The sequence below is a fragment of the Mchenga conophoros genome, linkage group LG15, assembly GCF_057382185.1.
Source record: "Mchenga conophoros isolate Kocher_MC1m ecotype Shallow Benthic linkage group LG15, M_conophoros_male_GT1.1, whole genome shotgun sequence".
Taxonomy (NCBI): domain Eukaryota; kingdom Metazoa; phylum Chordata; class Actinopteri; order Cichliformes; family Cichlidae; genus Mchenga; species Mchenga conophoros.
The window spans coordinates 2633657-2647125 of record NC_140540.1 but is presented as its reverse complement, the minus strand read 5'-3'; the positions used below and the strand labels follow the sequence as shown (position 1 = coordinate 2647125).

General features: G+C 43.6%; 1 protein-coding gene across 1 annotated transcript in view; it reads right to left on the bottom strand.

Moving 5' to 3' along the window:
* Positions 1–11331, bottom strand: part of ches1 (checkpoint suppressor 1) — a 63698-nt gene extending 52367 nt beyond the window's left edge. The window contains exon 1 of the mRNA XM_085245999.1: positions 10889–11331. The gene's annotated coding sequence lies outside the window, so the exon portion shown is untranslated. The remainder of the gene's footprint in view (positions 1–10888) is intronic.
* Positions 11332–13469: the final 2138 nt, after the last annotated feature.

Genomic DNA, 13469 nt, shown 5'->3' with positions numbered 1-13469 from the left:
AGTCTGGTTCCAAAAACGAGACATTTCCAATAAGCTTGGGTTTATAGAAAGAAAGTAAGTGTACTTTACTGACCCCCGTGGGGAAATTCCTCTCTGCATTTAACCCGTTCACACAGTGAAGCAGTGGGCAGCCATTGGGCACCCAGGGAGCAGGTACCTTGCTCAGGGGTACCTCAGGGTAGCTGTTCAGGGGAATCTAACCTCCGACCTTCCGATCATTGGGCCACCACTCTACCTACTGAGCTATCCCTGCCCCTTATAATAGTATAGTATATAGTAGAGCAGGGCGATATGGCCAAAAATATTTATCACGATATATATTTGAAAATTTGCGATAACGATATAACCGACGATATAATTGATGCGAGACAAAATACAACTCCACAACATTACTAGTGCAAAAAGACAACCTTCCATTTATTTTCACTTAAACAAGAAGCTGGTTTTTATGTACATTAAAGCTTTATAAAAATGTAACAGTGCAAATGCAAATTCCTTGCTGAAAGTTTAACCAAAAGGCATTTCCAGTAGAAATGGGCTGACATATCCTGAGCATAACCATGTATAATATCCACTGAAGTTAAAAAGAGGTGCTTTGCAACATTAAACTGCAGTGTGCAGTACGCATTTTTCGGACCATAAGGTTCACGGGATTATAAGGCACATTAAGCGAAACAAAGCAGTCAGATAAATCAAACTTTATTAAACTCATTCTTCTTGCTTCCTCCACTTCTGTACCATTGATTCATTAATGTTGAATTCTCTGGCAGCTGCTCTATTCCCATGTTGTTGCAGTATATTAATGACTAACCTCGTATTGTGGATGGATTATCTCAGTTGTTCTCCTGACTGAAGTTTGGTCCGTTTACAGCATCCTGCCATGCGATTGCATTTGTCTCTAACCATGAAGAACCTTCACGTTAACTTTTATAAGTGGAAAAGTGTTAGTGTTCATCCTCCAGCTTCACTGTTTATGTTATGCTAACATAGCTGTGTCGCTAGTGATCACGTAGCACATCATTATATACCAGCTAGCCCAACTTCAGTAACCCTGCAAACGTCGCTGCTGTTTAGTTTCCTGTCTTCATTTATGTTGGAAGTGATAGCAGAGCTGTACGTTTGATTTTTTTCAGAAATCTCTGTCAGAACATGCAATATCATGCTTAGGTAACTAGCGAAACTAGCGAGCTAACTTCCGCTAGCTTCCTGCTAACTTCTAACTCCGTTAAATGTAATAACTTTTGTTTTCATGGATGCCTGGAAGTTAAACTTTATAGTTACACCTGGTAAAGCAGCAATGCTGATCGTTTTATTAAAGATGAAAGAATTTAGACAGTTTTTAACTCTTAGTGATGCTGCAGTGTTGTTTGACCTGAAGCATACGGAGTTTAGGACCCAGATTACTCCCAGATTTAAGAGCATCTTAGTCCGACAAATATGACAATAACAACGGCCGCTTGCATGTTCTGCAAAAAAATGTGCTTTGTTGTGTATCTGATGGACAAACACCAAACCAGTTCCACATCACGGAAGTTGCACCATTTTTACAAACCAATTCTGGTTCATCTGTTTCACTCAACAATCGGCCATGTGCGTATGAAAACAAAGGCACTGCGCATGCGCGTTTTACTCCCATTCTATCGCGATATTTCATTTTCCTATCGTTGCCTAACATTATACCGGTATTACCGTGAACGGTATAATATGGCCCAGCCCTAGTATATAGTATAATAGTTCATAAGAGATTTTGATTGACAGATGTGCCGACACAGGGCTCTGTGGCTGATTAGTGTCTGCTTGGCTTCACTACCAATTGTAGTCAATGAATCAGACTTTTGGAATATTTTAATAGAATTAAAACAGGTAATATGGCCTACAGTGTGGTATGGACCATGAGTATATTTCTGCTTTGTTTTCTGTTGAGCAGACTTCTGTTATTATTATTATGAGTCAGTCTAGTCATCATTAATTAGCAGATATACATGTTTGTGTGTCTCCAGGCTTCTTGAAGGACATTTAAAGCTTTTCTTTGCATGTTTCTGCCTTTTGTTCTGTTCTTTGTCAAGATGATCCCACACTGCTCCAATAATGGGGAGGCCAATCCATGCTTTTCTGCACTGACAGTGTTTGGGATCATTGTTATGCTGGAAAATGAAGCCAATGCCAATCAGACATTTTCCAGACGGTGCTGCATGGTGGATCAAAATCTGTCAGTATTGTTCTGCATTCATAAGTCCATCAGTTCTGACAAGATCTCCAACACCACTGGCTGAAATACTGCCACAAAGCATACACAGCCTCCAGCATATTTTACAAATGCTTGTAGACTCTCTCCTGACCTCCCCCAGAAATACTGACAATGATTTGAACCAAAAATGTCAAATTTGGAGTCATCACTACATCCGCCCTGCCACTGATTTTCAGTCCATTTCTTGTGTAATTTGGTATAGCCTAGCCTCCTCTCCCTTCAGTTAGAATGGCTTCATGACAGCCGTCTTTCCACAGAGACCATTTCTGATGAGGCTTCAGTGAACAATAGATGGATCTACCGAAGGCCGGGTGTCAGGTCTTTGCTGGGTTTCTTTTTTCCTATTTCTTAAGGACATGACTTTCAGATGCTGTTTATCTGCTGTAGGCAGTTTTCTTTTTTAGGTCTGCCACTTCTTCTTTTGTCTTTCACTTGTCCGGTTTCCTCACATTTCTAAGGATAAACTGAACACTGTGCTGAGATATGCTAGATTTTCAACTAAAAGCTCTTTGGGAATCACCTTGTTGGTGCAAAAATACTATGATGTGGCTGTCAAACTGTGTTCCCATTGCTAAAGAAATGAGAACAAATGATGTGTTTTTGTGACAGGCTGCTAGTAACAAAGTGCCTAAAGACACAATTTCAAATTGGTTCTTTGCTAAGCTGTCTGTTATGTGTAGATATAACACTGGTTCATCTCTTGAGTAAGGTGCTTTTTTTTTAAGCTTGAATGATTGAAAAGCAGACAGCGTCCAAGGAAAAACTTTGAAAGACCTTCAGAAAGCCTGGAGAACTATTGCTCAAGACCACTTTAAAAAACTACCAGAAAGTCTGGCTCCTTGAAAGCAAAATATAAAGAAATGAAAGGTGGCTCGAGACTTTTGTAGTCCTCAGAGGATTAAGAGCATCTGCCATCATTTACAGTTGACCAGCTGATACGTGTATGCTCACTAATGACAGGAGGCTCAGCTACTCACTGCACGCTCCTCTCCAATCTGCATCTATACATCTCTGTGTGTTACCTGCATCTTTTATTCCACCTTTGCCTTCTACCTGCCTTCACTTCAGCTTCGTTCCACAATCGAACAGTCAAATATCAGGATTCATTATCGTATGCAGAATATTCGTTGACAGCCCTGAAATGAAAACCCCACAAAGGATATGCTGCGTTTTAACTAACAGCTCTTCGTTGAGTTAACTGTAGCAATAATTGCCAGTGACATTTTCTTCACTACACACACATTTAACGTGTGAGTCATGCGCGTTATTAAACCAAAAAAAAAACCCCCCACAAAAACCAAGGGACCTGCTGAAGACTCAATAATTATATTTCCTATAAAACAGTAGAAATAATGAAGTCCTCTTGTTTGGCATTAGTCAAAACAAAGTGCTGCCTGCACTAAAACCATCACAAAATCAATAATAGAGATTTTTATGAATCGAGTTAAAAGCAGTGGCCTCTCCTTTTTTTTAACCTCACTGCCTTCATTTGGTTAGTGATGTCACACGTCAGCCCCTCTGTCTACTCCGTCTTTCTCCTTTCCGCTGTGTGCAGTGGAACAAAGCAGAGATGGCAGAGAAACTTATCTTTAAAAAGAAACTGCACTGTGTTGTGGAATAATTTGGAAAACTGTCACAGCGAGCGAATCCTATCTCAGAGGGTGCCAGTCACACACACACACACACGCATACACATAGTGTTAAAAGCATGCGTGCACACACACACACACAAACAGGGACTTTGGTGTTTACATCATATGGGAAGGTATTTTTTCCCCTCACCCTGCCAGGGAACAGGCCCACGCACGGACACAGACGCTGACTAAGGCCCTAAGACTCCGGGGGGGGGGGGGGGGGGGGGGGGGGGCGCATGTGTATATAATCAGTTTGGTTGTGTATCTATGTCGAACTGTTACTAGCTGAAGCGGACTTCGCTTGGACAGCGTTCATGATCTGCTTGTGCTGCTATGGTCTTGTGTGTTTGTGTGTATTTTTCTTGCTTGTGTGTGTATATTTGCGCAGTGGTATCAAACAGTCCTGTTCAGTGTTAAGCTGCTGCGCGGTTATGTACAGTACTCTGTTTGTGGTTTGGCCTTAGCAGGGCTGAGCTAATGCTAATCAGTTTATTGGGGAAAATCTGCATATTTTGTGTTTCTCTGTGTGTCTGCACGAGTGTGTCTACTTAAAGCATTCTTGTGTGTGTGTGTGTGTTTTGCTTCCCGGTTCATAAACTTTTAAGCCACCGTGCGGTGTGATTTCCCCACGGTTTGGGGTTTGAGGTTGGAACGAGAAAAAACTATCAGAGGACAGCAGAAAGACAAAGTGTGTTTGAGCGCACGTCTGCGTGTGTGTATTCAGGTCCGTTAAAAGCTCCCAGTTCTCCGATCCAGATTTAGATGGCTGATGTTCAGAGCGTCAACCACAACACTTGGAGAACACAACAGGCGGCCTGTTCAACCCGAGACACAAATAGAGCAGTCTTCCTCTGTGCTTAAAAACCCCGTAGCTCAAACGGAGAGCTAAAAACAGATATTTCTGTGGCGCACTGAAGAAGGCCAACCGCTAAAAAAGAAAAGAAAATCACTCTTTCTCCGTGACGCTGTGTTTTCTTTTGCTAAAATAAGAACTGGCGAGTACAGTATCCGTGGAGACGACCCAGCACCATCTCTTCTCCCTTTTCATTCACTGCCTGCCTGCAGTCGTCGGCGAATCTCGGGATGAGAATCGACAAAGGTCAGACAGTCGCAGATGGAGGGCAGCAAGGCGATGGAGTTACCCGTCGCGAGACACTGGGGTATCCATTTCAAATAGAAGCCTCTCTCAGGGGGCTGTAACGAGCTCTAACACTGTGTGTGTGTGTGTGTGTGTGTGTGTGTGTGTGTGTGTGTCTATGAACGATGCATACAATACCAAAAAGTATCCATTAGCTGTAAAGTATCTTCACTTTAACAGAAAAAAAAGGGGGAGGAGTAATGTCATTATATAAATCAGATGGCTCCTGAGGTCATTTTTGTCTTCACACATGCTTTTGCATGCCAGCACACACACACACACACACACACACACACACACACACACACACACACACACACACACAAGCAGTGTATGGCTGCATCCATTTATGACATCACTGTAACTAGCCAGAGAGAGGAGAGTCAGAGAGAGCCAAGCTGACGTCATCCCATTCACTCAATGTCAATTACGTAATCACGGGGTCCGACGCCTGCAGGACAGGCACGCCGTGCACGGGTTTTTGGGTTTTGTTTTGTTTTTTTGTGATTGCATGAAGGGCACATAATTGCAATCTCATGTGCGAGAGGAAACATAAAGTGAGGCATGCTGATGACATCATCAGCGGGAGGCAGCTTGGCGTGAGCGTGGCGGCTGTGACATATCGAGAGTGTTGGGGTAGAAGAGAAGGAGACAGAGTGCCGCAAACAGACCGGCTGGAGGAGTTATGCAACGCAAATCCAACTCAGACTAAAAAAGGGCCTTTTTTGCCTTTTCCCTGTGTGTGTGTGTGTGTGTGTGTGTGTGTGTGTGTGTGTGTGTCCTAGATGACTTTTATGTAGCACTTTGACTTGAGGCAAAGAGTGCATTAAAAACGCACAGGCACTCAAGCGTACCACTGAAATCTGCACACACGCGCGCACTCGCTCGCCCCCCCACTTATAAACAAAGCTTCCTAAGGACAGGAAATCCTTCCACCCACGTTCCTGTGTTGCTTGGCAACCAGAGCAGCGTCACCGTGTGCATGCCTCTGCCGCTGAAAATGCACAAACAAGCAGACAGACACACACACATTAAACTGCAACTCCTTAAACGCCGCTCCTTTAAAAGCACCGAAAAAGAAAATCGCCAGATCGCAGAGCCAAAGCCGAGCAGACTGATACTCGCCACAGCTGCCCTCCGATTCGTCAGCTATGGATCTACACCAAACATGACATCACCCCTTGTAAACATAAAACACTTTTTCCCCCTATTTATGAGCTCTATTTTTACACCCGCTGACGTCTTTCTATGCACGATGCTGCGCGTGCGCGTTTGTGTGTGTGTGTCAGTGAGCATTTATGTGCGTGCACTATCTAAGGATGCGACCGCCAATAGCTCAGCAGGACTTAAGGAGAGAGGGGCTAATTGAGCAGAGGTGCCCAGCACTGTGGACAATGAGTCCATTTCAAATCAGCAGGAGGCCTATTGAAGACAATTATAACCTGGGGGATACAGAGGAGCATTATTCTTCTAAGCCATCTCGGCTACTTTGGCCGGCTGCGTTTCCACTGCAATTTACAGCCCGTCTTTTAACTCTCCGGTTGCATTAACATATGAACCTGTGCATGAAAGGCAAAGTTCATCAGCCCTAATCAATCACAGCGGGCTCAGTCATTAACTAATAAATAATTCCTGAAATACAACGATTACCGCAAACACACAGAAGGAGCGGCTTTCTTCTTCACTGCAATCAATAAAGCACCGCCACAAGTTCAAGTTTACAAGTTGTTTCTTGTAAATAAATAAAAACTCACGGTATATCTAAAAGTCACATATTTAATTTGTTGTCATGCATATTTGCCAACTGACGATGCTTTATTCAGGAGAGAATCAAAAGACACTTCCCATCACAGTTGGTGCATTTACCAGTGAGGCGACGGCGTTAAAGATGCTTTTGCTTAATGGCTCGTGCTAAAAATTTTCCCGGCTTGCTATCAGTGTTTTCAGAGTCAGGAGTTCCTGACTGAGTTTTAAAAGATCTGAAGTCAGCTGGGACAACACTGAATCTCGGGGCACTGTTGGGTGCTTAAAAATCGCTATTAAGAAGTTCAATTATTTTTGGAGCTGCTTTGCAGCTGTTAAGTAAAAAAATACGGCGAGTGGGAGTATTTTAGCGTCTCGTGGTGGACTACGGATTACAAGCATAGACTGTATAACTGACCCACTGGTTAGCAGACCTGAGCATTTCTGAAACCAGATACCACATATAACAACAACAGGTAGATCTGATTGTGACACTCACTGGATAATTGAGTGTCAGTCACACAGAACAGCTCATCCTGCTTTGTCCAGCTTTTGACTCTAATGGGGAAAATAATTCACAAAATTTGAACGTTTTATTCAGTAAGATTTAAATAAACCATAAGCCATAAACGTGTTGAGAAAAAAACATTGACAAGGTGACAGAGAACGGGAGCTGAAGGCTGTTTTCTCATAGACTGTTTTGTACTTTAATAACTATGTCCATCTTTTATATACAGTCTGTGATTCCAACATTAATGAAACAAAAGCTCTTTTTTCATCTCTGAGTGGAAATAAGTAGGAGAAAAATAATCTCAGTTCATAAACTAGCATGTTAGTTAACAGTCCTGACATTATGGCAAAATATGCAGAGATATCAAATGAAGCTAGCATGCTATTCAGCTAGCCCTGGCCTGTGCTGTTTTGTAATACCACACTTTACTTCAGCGCCTACCTGTAGCGTACAATCAAGAGGGGCTTATGTTGCCTCAGAGAATTTAGCAGTGTAGAGGTGGAAATATAAAACTTGTATAACTCTACACAAGGGGTGTCTGTAGCTTCTCCTGTAGCTGTCGCCAATCTCAGGGTCAGCTTTGCTATTTTTGCTGCTAGGTTAGCAAGGTCCATAAAATGCTAATTTTCTCAAAACTGGAGCACTCACTTCTTGGAATTTCTGTTGGTTAAAATGACTCTAACTCATACCGTCAGATAATTGTCTGAATTATTATTGTCTGAATTCACTTCAAAGTTCCAGTGTGGTGACTCATATTAGCTCAAGTGGCGCTTACCCAACAGCTACCGGCAACGCTTGCTTGTCGTGGCAACCATCCACCGCGCATTGCAGCCATGCTTATAATACTTAATCACTTTAAGCATTAATAACACTTCAAAAGGCTCCGCCTCTGTACAGTAGTTATGAAGAGGAAATTAAATTAAAGACCAAAAACATATTCTACCCAGGCTCTGAACGTGCTTTTTAACGTTGTTAAGTTCGGCATTTTAACACTGGCGTCTATGGGGAATGCCCCAAGTGGACATTTAGAGGAACTGCAGTGTTTGCCCCTGTGTTGAGTTCATTTCTAAATGTTGCCACCAGCCAAATGCTCCACTGAGGGCAGAGTGGACTAAACAGTAAAACATAATTCTCTCTTGTATACAGATATATTTAGTTTGAAACAAAAATATTTCAATATAGTATCCAGTTACTACAAACCAGATCACGGACCACAGATGTCCACTTTAAGTGGAAATTTCTTAATAAAAAAGTACTCCATTACACAAAGTAGTAATTATATTTGCACCTGTGTCTATGCATCAATGTATTTTGGAAGAAAGTTTTGCTACATGGTAAAATTCAAGGGTTTACAATGAGGATATTGGCTAACAATAAATATAAATAGTGTAACCATATTTAGTTTGACCAGGCAGGAATCAAACTCTTTACAATGGAAGTAGCAGTGCGATCGTCGTCTGTGCACTGCCTTGCTCTGAGCCCAGATATGGGCCATATCTTCACACAGCACAACAGCTGATTTAACTATAATCTGGTACTTTTTTTCTCCATTGTTTTTTTCCGCCAGTTTACCTTCGTGCTGTGTCCTCTTTTCACCTATAAAACTTAAGAAGTCAGGACATTTTTTTTCTCACTTTTGCTGATAAGGTGCACTTCTGTAGTGTTTACCTTTCAGAACTAAATGTGCTGTAGCCTCTGCTGTATACTTTGTTCTGACGGTGCATTTCAGACACACACGTGGCTCAAAGCCACAGCTGACCAGAGCGCTTACTGCGTAGCTCTGAGCCTGACCAGTGCAACGAGAAATATTAAAACTGCCATTTTTTTGAGTGTTTATGTTGAATAAATCACGAGATGACATCCAATAAAAACTGTATTCAAACTGCATACTACTCAATTCATTCACACATGAATTATAGATCCATTATGGGCTGTTTTAGCTGTGCTGAGGGAATCAGACAAACAACAGTTGTGCTGAGAGCACTAACCCACTGATCCATCCATACCAATTATCTGTGTCTAGGGTGGAGTCTGAATTCAATATTCAATTTACACAGTTCAATCTCCCATCAGAGCTTCCAGCTGGAAAAACTAAAGGCGTCAAAACGGCCATAACGGACAAAAGCGGCATAAGCCTCGTCTGAGAGCTTCAACTGTCTCCAAAGTGAAAAAGAAGCGGGCTAACTGAACGTCGCACCACAGGGGTGTCCATTGAGAGACAGTGAGAGGTGGAGGGGCGAGAACTCCATTGAGCTCAGCCATGGGGGGTCAATATGTGAATGAACGTTTGCCATGGAGGTGAATTATGAATGAGCAGCTCTCGCAGCACTCCTGAGAGAGCATGTCAGCCCCCCTGTCTCCTTCGCTCCATCCTCTCTTGCTTTCTTTCCATTTCTCCTCCTCCTCCTCCCCCTGCTGCTGTCCTAAAATCTCCATCATCCTCTCCTCTCCCCTCCGTCTCTGTCTCATTTCTCGCTACTGGATTAATCTTCTCATCTGCCTCATTCTTGGTCAACTGATCTCCTCCCCTCCCCAAACCTCCTCCACCTCCTGTCTCCAGACCGGGTTGAGAAGGGGGGGGGGGGGGGGGGGGTGTGTGACGGAGGTAGAGACACACGCCGTCTGTCTGAGAGAGACGACAAAACCCTCGTCCTACTGAATTTGCGCAAATTCAGTAGGACGCACACACACACACGCACCCGTGCACACACACAGTGGCACATAAGATAATGCAAAGGCAAACATTCCTGCATGTGAAAAAGCAGATGCATGCATTAAGTGTAAGGCTTTCAGACACACACACACTTCTCCCAGCTGTTCTCCTGGCCACAGAGCTTGTGTGTGTGTGTGTGTGTGTATTCGCGTGTGTGTAATCCAATGTGCTGCTGCTCAGCCTGTGCCATGCTCTCTCCTCTGTTGCTGTGCGTCTGATCAGATCTGCCTCCGTCAACCTGTTTGCCGTCTATGGCTCACAGACACACACACACTTTTTCTCTCCCTCTCTATTTCACACACAGACACACACACGTTTCAGAAGCTGTTACTACTTATCAAGCCTCCTTCAAGCTTGGGAAAAACAACATTCATTCAGCCTTGGTTTCGTCGCCGCCAAGTGATGTGTTACCTGCTGCACTCCAAACACCTGAGCGCGCGCACACACACACACACACACACAGTGAAAGAAAGGGGAAAACGGACTTAAAGAGAGTGTTTTGCCCCTATTTTTCTCTCCTTCAGCCTAAAGTAGCCTACCAGGAAAAAGAAAAAGTGCGTTTGTGTTGGAATGAGATCACACTGTTCCCTTAAAAAGTATCCACTCCTTTTGATCCCTTCACTCCAGTTTACAGCGGTCACTTCAGCTCACTTTGGCCCCTTTTTTAGCTTGTGGAAAACAACCTTCATAACTCTCTCTTTCTCTCTCTCTCTCTCTCTCTCTCACACACACACCTGTATACTTACATACTTACAGTGACACACACACACACATGCACACGCACCTCCACAGCACTTCCCTTTAAGTGCAGAGCCGTGCAGCACATGTCATCATCACACACACACTCACACACACCTCTGCCAGACCTGCATTAATGCCACAAAAAGCCCAGTAAAGTCACCTTAGGATCCTTCTGTGTTCCAGACGAGCCCCTTCTTCACACTCTTCCTCTCCTCTTTTAGACTTCTCTCTCCTCCTCTCCTCCTTTCCTTCCGTCCTTCCTACCGTGCTATCCGTCAGTCCTTCTTCTCCCTCTCTCCCTCTTTCACTCTTCGTTTCGGTACTCGGTCAGTTCCCAGCGTTTTTCCCGAGCCCCTCCATATCCGCCCAGCCAGTCGTTTCTAACCGCCGAGCAAGCGTACCTACACACACACACACGCACACACACAAGCCGCTTCTGCGTTCCTATGGTCTCTCTCGCTCTCTCCCTCTGTTTATTCCTCTCTGAGCTCGCGCTCTCCCTCTCTCTCTACTGTCGGAGAAGAGCTCGGTGAGCGTGTGTATGCGCAAGTTTGTGTACGTGTGCGCGCGCGTGGATGTGTGTGTTCCTGTGCTGTGCCTGCTTTGCCCCGCCAGCAGCAGCAAGCAGCAGAGGACTTCCCCCGGTGCCCGCCCTGGGTCCTAGAGAGAGCTCTGTTCCCTGAAAGAATGCCATTGTGTACGGAAGACATGTCCAAAGATCGTCTATAATCTTAACAAGACGATTCATTCACCAGTTTTTTACCACACACACACACACACACACACACACACACACACACACACACACACACACACATATATGTAGCAAAAAAAATGCAGTAAAAAAAGGTAATATGATAATATTAAAGTATAATGATTATCATATTACCTTTGATTTAATAATAAATCTTCTAAATCTTCAGTAAGATGCATTTTGAACACACAAACATTACTAAATTAAGGAACTAATATATCTATCTATATAGATATAGATTTATAGATATATATCCTTGTGACATAGATACAAATAATTAAGTATTAGAACATAAGAAGGCTATTCAACAAAAGGTTCGTTTAGCCATTATGACATCCAAAGCTAAAATGTGGGATTTTATTTATTTATTTATTTATCTTTAAGCCAGTAAGTTGTTTTGATTCTGTACCCAAGTGGTCGCTATGGCAACAGCAGGGCAGAGAGGCAGATGCAGGGAGTCATGCAAGGGAGTAGAAGCTGTTATAGATGGCGGATGGAGGGGCATTCTGTCCTTTTGCACATCAACTAGACTGAGCTCCGTTGGACGCATTTGCCCGGGTCATAAATCACATTTTCATTTGCTCATGTCAAGTAGCCTTAACACCGCTTCCTTTACCTTCTCTGTCTCTCTCTCACGCACACAGGCACACGCACACACGGGGTTCACTCGGGTCTACTTAGAAAAACTTGACTGCGTCGCCGTGTGAGGCAGAAGTACAGCACCTTTATTAAAATATGGCGTACGCCTTTCTTTCCTAACAGAGTGAGTCATCTTCTTGAACTCGTTTAATCTCCCGTGCAGCTACCGTCTTCCTCATCTCCCTCCCCCTCCCTCCTCTCCTTTCCCCATCCTGCCTCAGAGCGTCATCAGGTTACCATAGCAACGGCCCGCCTATGGGAGACAGAGATCAGATCATTATGGACCATGGGATCCAGAAACTGAAGGACATGATTTTTTTTTTTTTTTCCTGTGAACACAGGAAGCAGGAACCCTTAACAGGAAGGCTTGAACACCTTAGTTAAACAGCCAGAGTAGTGAGAACTTTGACTGAGCAGGTTTTTTGACGGGCAAAAAGCAGCTTTGATAATCCATTTAAACCCTTCAATAACATAAGTAATGCGTGCCTACCACTCCTGCACGTTGCTAAAAATAGAGTAAACTTCATTAGATATGCAAAATAGGGTGCTTTGAGATGTAAACACGTAGCCTCCAGAAACAGTTCACCAGAACTTGCTTGCCACACTTCTGAATTAATGAATCTGACAGACGTGGCAGTGATCAGCCCACTGAGAGCCCACAGCAAGGAAATCCAAATGTGCTCTCTTTTTATATATATGGGCGGGGAAATGGAAGCGGGCAAAGTGCGGTGCTTCAAGTTGAGCTCAAAACGCACCAAGGAAACTGTTTTGTTTAATAAAGATCAAAGACGAGTGTTGGGAGAATGAAGTGTGTTTACAGGCCCTCATATCCAGGCTGCTTCGCCGTGCCCCTATTATTAGAGGGAGGCCGTGTGTGTGTACGTGTTTGCATGTGTGCTTGTATTGCAAGCCTAGGGGGCTGCATTAAGCTGAAGCGACAGAGGGGGATCTTTAAGATGTCTTCCAAAGTTTGCTATTGAGGGAGATCTTATCTCTGAGCCCCACAAACAGCCTGGGAGAGGAGAGACGAGCCGAGGCTTAAGACAGTGAAGGAAAAACAGAGTCCAGGTAGCAGCACAGCTAAACAAGATATGTGTGATGATTTTACTCGTCAGCTACTGGTTATCTTGTAAGTTTTAAGACTGAAACTGGGATCAAGTCATTCACTGCCGTAAAAATACACACCAATAGAGCATTTATTACAGGTTTACTATAGTCACTAATGATGCAGTCAACTACGTCAGTTATTGATCACACAGATATAACCCGGGTGATTAAATCAGTCAGGTTACTACTTTGATCCAGCACCAGAGGACCAAGTGTGTTTGGCATGTAGAGTGATGGGTAA